The sequence below is a fragment of the Octopus bimaculoides genome, chromosome 4 (genome assembly GCF_001194135.2).
Source record: "Octopus bimaculoides isolate UCB-OBI-ISO-001 chromosome 4, ASM119413v2, whole genome shotgun sequence".
NCBI lineage: Eukaryota > Metazoa > Mollusca > Cephalopoda > Octopoda > Octopodidae > Octopus > Octopus bimaculoides.
The window spans coordinates 85,617,590-85,628,433 of NC_068984.1; the positions used below are offsets into that span (position 1 = coordinate 85,617,590).

Consider the following 10,844-nt stretch of genomic DNA (forward strand, 5'->3'; position numbering starts at 1 on the left):
TATGAAATTAACATGCATGTGGCTGAGCACTCCACAGACACGTGTACCTTTAACATAGTTCTTGGGGAGATTCAGCATGACACAGTGTGTGACAAGGCTGACCCTTTGAATTACAGGCACAACAGAAACAGGAAGTAAGAGTGAGAGAAAGTTGTGGTGGAAGAGTACAGCAGGGTTCGCCACCATCCCCTGCCGGAGCCTCGTAGAGCTTTAAGTGTTTTCGTTCAATAAACACTCACAACGCCCGGTCTGAGAATTGAAACCGCAATCCTATGACCGCGAGTCCACTGCCCTAACCACTGGGCCATTGCGCCTCCACTTGATCAGAGTTAACCTGGAGCTAAACAACAACAATACTTGTACAAACCACTGCTACCACCACCAACACAATGAAGATTCCTCTACTTCTTGCCAATGCAAACTATCAACATTTTTCTCAGATGTCTGATTTTACAATGTGGAATGCTCGTTTTAACCATTCAGAAACTGTTAAATTCCCCTATTTATTATTTGGTATCATAATTTTCATCACACTGTCTGTAGGCCAGGTCACTGATACAGTTCTACTATAAAAATTGACATTAACAGGTTCTGTGTGCTTTTGAATTGCTACAGTGATTCTTCCACACTGTAATTGCGTTAGTCTCAGACCAAATTATTTGTCAGACAAGTACATCTCCAAAATTTAGATAAGCCCATCATCTTCATTTTAATGTCAACTGTTCCATGCTTGCATGCTTCAGAGTTCATTGAGGCAGAGTTTCCATAGCCTGGTACCCTTCTTGTTGCCAAACATTTAACTGATTCTAAGCCAAGTACTATTTTCCCCATGGTTACACATATATACACAGTATATTGGAAATGAATTACATTCATTTACAACAATCATGCAATGTCAAGATAAGGAGATGTGAGGGGGAGGAGGGACATCCCCCACCCCACATATATGACAGGCTTCTTCCAGTTTCTGTATACCAAATCCATTCATATGATTTTGGTCAGGTGGGCTATGATAGAAGATACTTGTTTGTAGTGCTATGTAGTGAGATTGAACTAGAAACCATGTGATTGGGAAAGCAAATTTCTTAACCACTCAGTCATGCCTGATCATGTTTTAATCAAAATATTTCCCCATAATTTTAGGTAAAATTCAGATTCATTTTAGCTATGGAAGTATGGAAGACGCATTTTAGCCATTCAAAAACACACAGAAACTGTTGACTTCACTTTATCAGAGCTGTAACCGATGACTGCAGGGCATACTGTCTGACATCATAACAATTTTTGATAATCCATCACCCTACACTAGCTTAATAATGAAAAGTAAATTATTTTATAAAATCTTTTTAAAATTCTTAAATATTTTCATAATTAATTAAAATGCACTTATATACACTGTGTTTGAAAATATGATCATGCAGGGGTTAAACCAAAAAACAAGTGAAAAAAAATCCCCCCCAAAATATCACTCATTTTCTCCCTATGAAGACTTATAATGATATCAATTAATTAGAGGTAACTACATCCCCCTGCCATCTCCCAAAACAGCACTCTGGATCGCTTAGAGTGAGGTTCTTAAATAAACTGACATTTCCTTAGTTATGGTTAAAGAATCATGTCACATTAGAGAAGATGAGAAAATGTCACACAAGCAATCTTCTTTGACTGACCATGTTGAATGGAAATTGAAGCACCCTGCTTTTTTTTTTTTTAATTTGAATGGTTTCCTGGATGAGGTTAGTTAATTTGAAAATTTAGTGCACAGTTGTATGTTATTAAACTATCAAAACTAAGAGTAGGTGTATTTGTGTGTGTGTGTGTGTGTGCATGTGTCATTCATTTTTACATCCATCTTTTCATGTTAGCATGGGTCATAGTGTCAATGCACATTATTGAAGCATTGTTTTATAGCAAGATTCCCTTTCTGTTACTAGCCTTTACCTGCTTATCAAGCAAGGAATCTCTTATTCTACATGTGTTTGAAGGTGCAAAACCAGATGACAATTTAACAGGAAAAATGGAAACAATATCACCACTCATTGTTTGGTGATGTTCAGAGAAATATGAATGTGAACATTTTCATTATACATCTGTGTGTTCATACACACATATATATGTGGGGTTTATTTCAAACCCACTTGCCCGAGGCACTCTGAAATCTTACCCATAGCCAAGTGATTCAGAAGTGAACTTCTTAAGCATACAGTCAACCTGCACTTATATACATGTGTGTGTGTGTGTGTGTCCAGTTGAGAAAAAGAGAAAGTGGGGCACAAATATGGTGATCTTAGATGCCTTATAAAATTATATCTGGAGGGGGGAAAAAAAAAGAAGCAAAATGATCAATCAGCAGGTCCTAGTTGGAATGCCTTTGGTCATAGTCTGCTTGACTAAGGTTTACAGGAGCAATACAACAATGGTGACTTTATTTAAAAATGTGCCAGTTAACCTAAATCCTTTTGTGATGGATCTTTCTGTTTATTGCAGCATAGAGTGTTAGGGCATGGGGTTAGAGTTACTCCCATCATTACAGAAGGAGTCATCATGTAGTTGATCAATTGGATAGAAATAGTATTCAAATCTCTTTCACATCAGACACCCTTTAGTCTTTTAGTAAGGGAAGGCCATATTGGATAATGTAGTTCTAGATACACCATGTCTGAATATCTAATATATAAAGGAAATGGTCAGTTGGAATATCTTTGAACAATCAATAATAGGTTTGCTAAATTCAGGCTTACCTAGAACTATGACAAAAAAATTTCAAGATTAAATCTTGATGGCAATGTCTCTGTTTTTAGTTTTTTTTTCAACCTTCCTAGGTTAATGAAATAAGGGTTGGAATGGCTCATAGTTTTACCTTTAAATGTGTGACCCCTTCTGCCTATGTTAGAATATCAGTGTCATTCTTGGATAGAACTTGTAGAACAACAGACAATATATATTTCATTACTGCTTTTTTATGTCAGTCCAATTCCTGCTGAAGTATTTTAGGATAGATTGAAGTGACTGTACCCTGCCTGAAAAAAATAAAATTGAAGCCAGTAACCAAGTTAAGTCATTTTCATTGTTTTAATTATAATGTTAAAGAGTTATTATTTGTACATTACATATGCACAGGCATGGCTATGTAGTTTAGAAGTTTGCTTCCCAACCAGGACTTCAGGCTCAGTCTGTTATGACCCTAGGCTGACCAAAGCCATTTGAATGGATTTGGTAAATGGATAATGAAAGAAGCCTGCTATATGTGTTTTTTTTTATCCTGTAAGTAACTTGTCCATTCACTTTCTGCCTTTAAAGCAGTGTGGAATAAGAAGACTCCTTACATGAAAACAGATAAAGGTTAGCATCAACAAGAGCATCCAGCTGGAAAACAATACCATAATATATTCATTTAACCCATGTTAGGATTGAAAAAGATGTAAAAATGAAAAAAGAAATTGTGGTATTATCGCCCATTTATATACCATTCTTCTTGTTCTATTGTTTTCCACTGCACTGTTCCTTGTCTTGACTCTTAATTAGTGTTCTTTCAGGTATATACATACGTCCGTGTCTCTGGCTCTTGCATGAAGCAAAGTGGTGGTGTTGTAAATGAAATTAACTGTCCAATTTCAAATCTAACTGAATTTATCCAGATCTTGATGTTATCAAACGACAGGTGGAAAGACAAATTGGATGGATGGACAGATATAAAAAGCAACTAGCTAAGTCTCTTAGATGGATAGATGGACAAATGGAGATATAGACAGACAGAGATAGAGATAGATAGAGAGAGAGAGATATATAGGGAGAGAGATAGAAATATAGAGAGAGACAGATAGATACATACAGACAAACAGACAGGTGATAGATAGACAGAAACAGAGATAAGAGATAGAGAGAGGCAAGAGTTAGAGACAAGAGCTAGAGAGATTGATAGGCAGTGAGAGATAGATTGATAGGTAGAGTGAGAGATAGAGAGATAGGCTACTTAGAGGTAAATAAGAGAGAGAGAGAGGTAAGTAAGTTAAAATAGATAGGTGCATAGATAGACTTATTGCCAATCAGAAGCAGATTGGGATAAGACAGAGAAAGAAGCTAGAAGAGAATCTCTTTTTGTTTTTATGCTTCTTTATGCTTCTTTATCATTTTCTTTATCTCTCTCTCCCTCCCCTTTTATATTCGTTGAGCCTGTCTAGTGGTGGGTTTAAAGTCTACGTCATCATTAATCAAACCAATCACTGACAAGGAGTATTTTTTCTCTTTTTGGGCCATGAGTTTCTTTTTCTTTTCGTTGTATCATTGTCTAGAAGCAGTTGTGTATATCAATATACTTGCACACTCATACATGTAATCATTTATTTACATACATACTTCTCTATAATTTGATGTACATACATATATGTGTGTGTGTGTGTGTGTGTATATATATATATATATATATATATATATATATACACACATATAGTACATTATTGTGTGTGTGTGTGTGTGTGTATTTATATAGAGAAATATAATGTATGTATATACCCATGTATGTATATATGTAAAATTAGCATTCTCGGTTCAATTTTTACATACCAATGGCATGACATAATTGGAGCAACTGAAGTAAAAGATGATCAAAAAATATTATAGACATGGTATCTTTTCCCTTATTTCCCAGCCAAGAATTTTTTTTATTTGTTCACTTAAAAATTTAATGCTGTTGCTTTTGATGGGAAGTAGTGTGCATATGTGTATGTGTGACTGAGACATGAGGAAATAAAACCAGAAGTAGATTTGACAGTGAAATGGAGACACCATGTCTTGAAGGCCACAGCATTCTTTCTCTGCACCACACACACACACACACACACACTGTACTCTCATGGCCATCCCCACATCTAATTCCACAATCATCTCATTCATGTCCTCTCTGTCACACTATCACCTCACATTTCCTCATTTGTACTCTACATATCTTCACTACCTCCTCTCACAACATGTCCTCACTGTCACTCTGTTACTTCCCCATTTCCTGTGTTCATTATGCTTACCATTCCTCTTATACCTTGAATCTGGTACCAGGATTTACTTGAAAGTTGTTACAAAATATAGGTTTATCACAACTGGAATGACTTTGCTAAACAAACTTGAAATTCATCAGCATTTTATTGACAGTTAATACTGGTTGAGATTCTCTATGCTTCTACTGGAACCTAAATTCCCTGTATTGTTTTGTTATTTGGTAAATAATTCACTAATGCAAGAATTTTGATACAACAATAAATAGCTCAGCAAGAAACAAAGCATGAAGGTTCAGTATAATATAATGGAATGTCTTGTTTTAACCACTACCACCATTGGTCATTCACTTACATAATTTCGTACATAGGCATGTAGTATGGAAAATTTATTCATACTAAGAGTTCATATTTCTATTATATAATATCATCTGATACCAATATTTGAAAAGTAAGGGCTTAATACTCAAGGTAGATCAAGTACTCCTCCTAAGGATCTTTCACTCAAGGTTTGAGCCTACTGTTCTGCATTTCATTCAGTTCATGTTTTGGCTTATTTAGACCTGATTTGGTTGGTATGGGCCATGTTCCAATCCCATTCCTTGTAATGAGAACAGTGTTGCTTCTAGCTTCCATAACAAAGTTTATAATGTCAGTGTTAAACCTTTTTTTTTTTTCATATTTGCAATTCCTCATCTATAGAACAAGACATTGTCAAGGATGCATGAATTTGATGATACCCTGTTGTCTGATAATAGCATGAGAAATGGTATAACTGACAAAGTAATCACAATAAAAAGGGCTCAATTTTTTTTCTCCTATTTTAATTATCTGCAGCATTTGTTTGTAATGATTGCAACCATTTTCTTGGAGCTATAATCAGATAGTCATGAAATTTGGTGGGTATTTGTTTGATACCAAAATCATTGGCACTCCATTCCAAGTGAAAATTATACGCAACACCTGTTTTGCAGCAGAACTCTTCCTGATAGGGATATAAATAATTTCTGGTAAATCTAATAAGGAATCCATTATGATAAGCAGCAATCTGTTACCGTTAAGATGCACACCAGTCCAAGGATTTCACTCTTGTAGGCTATAAATGAAGTCTGTTCATTTGAAAAAAAATTTTTTATCTCCACACATTTTGAATAATCTATGTAGTCCTCAACATTGCCTGATCAGCATAGTGACCATGCTTGAAACCTTATACAATTGCATTTAGTAGTAATGCCACAATGAACATCATCATGAATACTTTTAATGATTCTCCTGAATATGTGAAGTTAGAACAAGATAGTTATTGCAAAGTTTGTCAATGTTTGATCTGCTTATAAGGTCTCTCAGCATTGGAGCTGTTACTCAAAATATTCTTAAGACCAAGGAAGGTCAAAAATCACCTGATCTGGTGGTCTTGGTGCTGGATTTGGTGGGGATTTATCTCCCTGCTAGTGACATAAACAAGCATACATTTTGCACCAAAAGCCTATATGAGAGTTTCTCTCATGGTCTCTACTACAGTACAGTTTATTCTAACAGAACATCCATGTTTAAGTAGGAATAAATATATTTTTTTTAAATTCTGGAAATGATTTTGTTTAGTATTGAATTAGACATTGTTTCTAGATTTATGTTACCAAGACTTAAAACCATACACTGGATAGGAATGGTGGTAGTAAGCATTTACATAACAAAGAAATAATAATGCATAACTGAAGGTTAAATATAAGGTACCTCAAAATAATCTACTTAACTGTTTCAAATTAAGGGACACTCTGACTGATCAAGCTGTAGGTCTTATCTTTATGACCAATCACTACTGACTTTCCAGTTACAGAACTTGCAATATATGCATATCAAAGTATGAAGAGGAGTTAATTCATAAGTTTCTTATTTCTGCTATAACATTATCCAGTATCTTCAATTTAATCCCAGGTCAGCCTAGTCAACCAGACATCGATCAAGAGCATTCCAGCACTGATGTCTTTTATGAGACACATTATGTCTAGGACGACATTATTTAATCCACTTTTTTCTTTCTTTGATAGGAGTATGTGGGTTTGTAATATCATGGAGATTTAGTTGTGGTTTCTAGCAGATCAAACAGCTATTTAGAGGTTTGATAGATGTATTTGCATATAATCTGACGTTTTGGTGGCTATTTTCAGCGACCAAGTAGAGACTCACTCATTATTTTCTTAACGTTAGGTTGAACATTTTTATTATAGAGTCGAAAAACTTATTTCCTGCCATGTGCTCTTGTGCCTATAAGTGGTGATTGACATTGATAACTCAAATCTGGCTGATCAAAGGTGATCTAAACATGATTATCTCTCCTTTTTTTAATTTTTTTTTTTGGTTGTAATAGTGTATCTAGGACAACATTGTCTAATGTATTTTTTCTTTCTTTTTTCAAACTAGTGCAGTAGGATATATAACTACTGTTTCTTGCAGTTCATGTGACCTCATTGAAGCTCCTTCTTTTGGAGGTCATTTATGTAGGTCACGGTCACTTAGTTATTTACGTTCAGAGCCATACACATGCATATGTCATTTCTACCTCCAAACAACTCTACCACCATCCCTCTCTGTTTACAGTTTCATGCACTCCCCTTCCACCTACTAAGCTTTCTTCATTTTTGTTATCTATCAATCATGGGCATTGCTGTATGATTAAGTGATTTATGTATGTATGTGTTTATGTAGGCATGAGAGTATGTATGTAATGGTAATTTGCACATGTTCACACTGGGTATCAGTAATTTACATATACAAGGCTTGCATGGGTGTTGATAATTTGTTACAGAGATATGTATGGATGTGCATGTTTGTGAATAAGTCTTTGTATTGTGTTTCTTCTTACCGTGGCTCACTGTCTCTCTCTCTCTCCCTCTCCTCTCTCTTTCTCTCTCAGTGACCAGTTCTTTGTTTGTTTCTCTGACTCATAATGGCCCCCCACACCACCCTCGCTATTAATTGTCACCTCCTGACCTCTTTATTCTACTATCTCCCTCTCCAATAATGCATATGCATTTTTTACAGCTGCCAATGAGGGTGGACCAGGTGGGCAAGGAGAGTCTCTCTCTCTCTCTCTCTCTCTCTCTCTCTCTCTCTCTCTCTCTCTCTCTCTCTCTCTCTCTCTCTCTCTCTCTCTCTCTCTCTCTCTCTCTCTCTCTCTCTCTCTCTCTCTCTCTCATTAAAGTCAGCTGTCACCAGTTCCCTAACACACTAACTTTCCCTCTTTTTATCCACCTTCCACTCTTCCCGCCAATTCTATTTATCTCAGCTCCCTATCTTTCTCTCCATGTCTGGTTCTGTAGATTCTAATTGTCATGTTTTATTCTCTACAATCAATTTCCTGCACCACTCCATATATCATGATAATAGTAAAATCATTGCCTGTGTTGAGGGAGAGAAATGGTTGTCAGGGTGTGGGTGGTAGTAGTGGTGGTGAGAATGTTGTAGTTTTAAACACCCAGCCATATACACCCTCCTCTCTATGTCCTACCTTCTACCCCTCCACATTTTTTTCCAGCTCATCTCTGCCTCTCTTTCCCTACATCCTTGCTTCCACTCTTACTTCACCAAATCCACACCACATCTTAACTCACCCACCCCTAACCCCTCTACTCTCTCTCTCTCTCTCTCTCTCCTATTGAACCGTGATGAGTGTCTGATGACACATCTTTTTTTGACCAATCAGAGGATCCTCTAACATGGTTGCTCACCCTCCAAGAAATAGCAGCTGAAATATTCTTTGAAAAAACCAAAAACAAAGCAAAAAAAAAAGAGATAGCTATAACTAGAATGCCTTTGATCATTTATGTATCAATTCAGTCGAGGCTTTCCTGGGGCTGAATTACAGCACCAAGGAAACTTTGTTGTTTATGTAGCAAACATGCTAATCATAAATTCAGTTTCAAATGAGGTTCACTTTCCTTTTGTTAAAAATGTGTCTCAGTAATAAAAATTCTAGGTTTAATTCAGTCGGCTTATCTGGCTTCCCCCTAAAAATCATATGGTGGGGAGATGCATGTTTCAAAATGAGAAAGAGTTATTGAGGTGCTGTTGCCTACAAAACAACAGCAGCAAATTGGTAGAATCTTTAGAGCACCAGATACACTGCTGTCAGTAGAGTGACAGGATCACAACAAGATAGATGCCTCATGGTATTTTGTTCAATTCTTGTAAATCCTGATTCCAGTTCCTGCTGAGATCAATTTTGTCTTTCGTTTTCGTGGAGGGTCAATAAAATAACCTTGTAGTCAACTTAATCAATTTCATAGCCTGCCCCAAATCTATGGCTTTGTGCCTCTCTTTGAAATTATAACTATTACTATATATGATAGCATACAAGATGCACCCTAGTTGCTGCACCTCATATTCAGGAAGAAACATTTTTAGTATTAAGGCTTATGGGAAGCCCTTCACATATATTGGGGGTGATTTTTCTTTTTCTTGAGATATTTTTGTGAGAAAAGAAACATCTTATATGCCATCAAATAAAGCATTTTAAATGACTTAGAAATGATACAAGCATTACTTTGCAGTTTAGTGTTAGAACTTTTTTCTTTGTTCTTTATTTTTGGAGAAGAACAGTATCTTTTACTTGTTTCTGTCATTAGATTGTGGCCATGCTGGGGCACTGATTTGAAGAATTTTAGTCAAACGAATTGATCCCAATACTTATTCCTCTTTTAAGCCTGGTACTTATTCTATCAGTCTCTTTTGCCAAAGCACTAAGTTATGGAGATGTAAACACATCAGCACCAGTTGCCAAGCAGTGGTGGGGGACAGACACAAAGACACACACACATACATAGATGCATGTACACTCACATATATACGACAGGCTTCTTTCAATTTCCCTCTGTCAAATCCTCTCACAAGGCTTTGGTGGGGCCAAGGTTGTAGAAGATATTTGTCCAACGTGCCACACAGTGAGACTGAACCCAGAAGCATGGGTTGGAAAACAAACTTCTTACCACACAGCCATGCTTACACCTATATCCAAAATGTTAAACTTCACTACAACCTCATAACAAAAAACATTTCGTCTGTCTGAACTAGAAATATAGCCAAGTGCAAAGAGTGCAGTTTTCTATTTTTGTTGTATCTAGTTCAGTGTTTCATTATTAATGCTGTTATTATGGTTGCTTTTATTTTTAGTTTAAATCTTGTCAGTGCCAACTGTCATATGTATCAATTCAGGATCAATAAGATAGATACCAGTAAAGTACTGCATTGACTTATTCAACTGTACCTTTTGTCTCTCTTGTCCTGATATCAAAAACCATTATCACCCTCTTGGGTGCACGCTGGTTTTTGACTCTCCTACCTTCACAAGTTGGTAAAATAACTACCAATAACTGATTTGATTAAATAACTACAAATAACAGATAGATTTGATTGAATTTTTCAAACTGTTTTCCATCGGGTTTTCTTGTTAATGTTCATATCATTAAGCTGAAGACACACATGCACACACACCCACACACACACACACACTCACACCCACACTCATACATTCATGCACACTCACACACACATTCTTTCTCTCCCTCTCTCACATTTTTTACTAATTTTACTCATTGGATAATAATCATACCAAAGCTTTGCTTTGAAGGATTTTTCATTGATCAAGTTTATCTCCGTGCTTATTTCAGTTTGCTATTCTCTCTCCTCGTATGTGTGTGTATATATAAATTCTCTTTCTTTCCTTTCCAGAGCGTCCAGTAACACAATCTATATCATGTTCTCACGTTGTTGTTTTTTGTTGTTTTTCTTTTTTGAACTTTATATATATATATATATATGTATGTATATATGTATGTATATATATATATATATATATAT

The 10,844-nt window shown here is 36.0% G+C and overlaps 1 protein-coding gene across 1 annotated transcript in view; it reads left to right on the forward strand.

The window, feature by feature from the left end:
- LOC106879415 (neuroglian) overlaps positions 1–10,844 on the forward strand; it is a 142,010-nt gene that overhangs the window by 52,913 nt on the left and 78,253 nt on the right. The gene's annotated exons all lie outside the window — the stretch shown is intronic.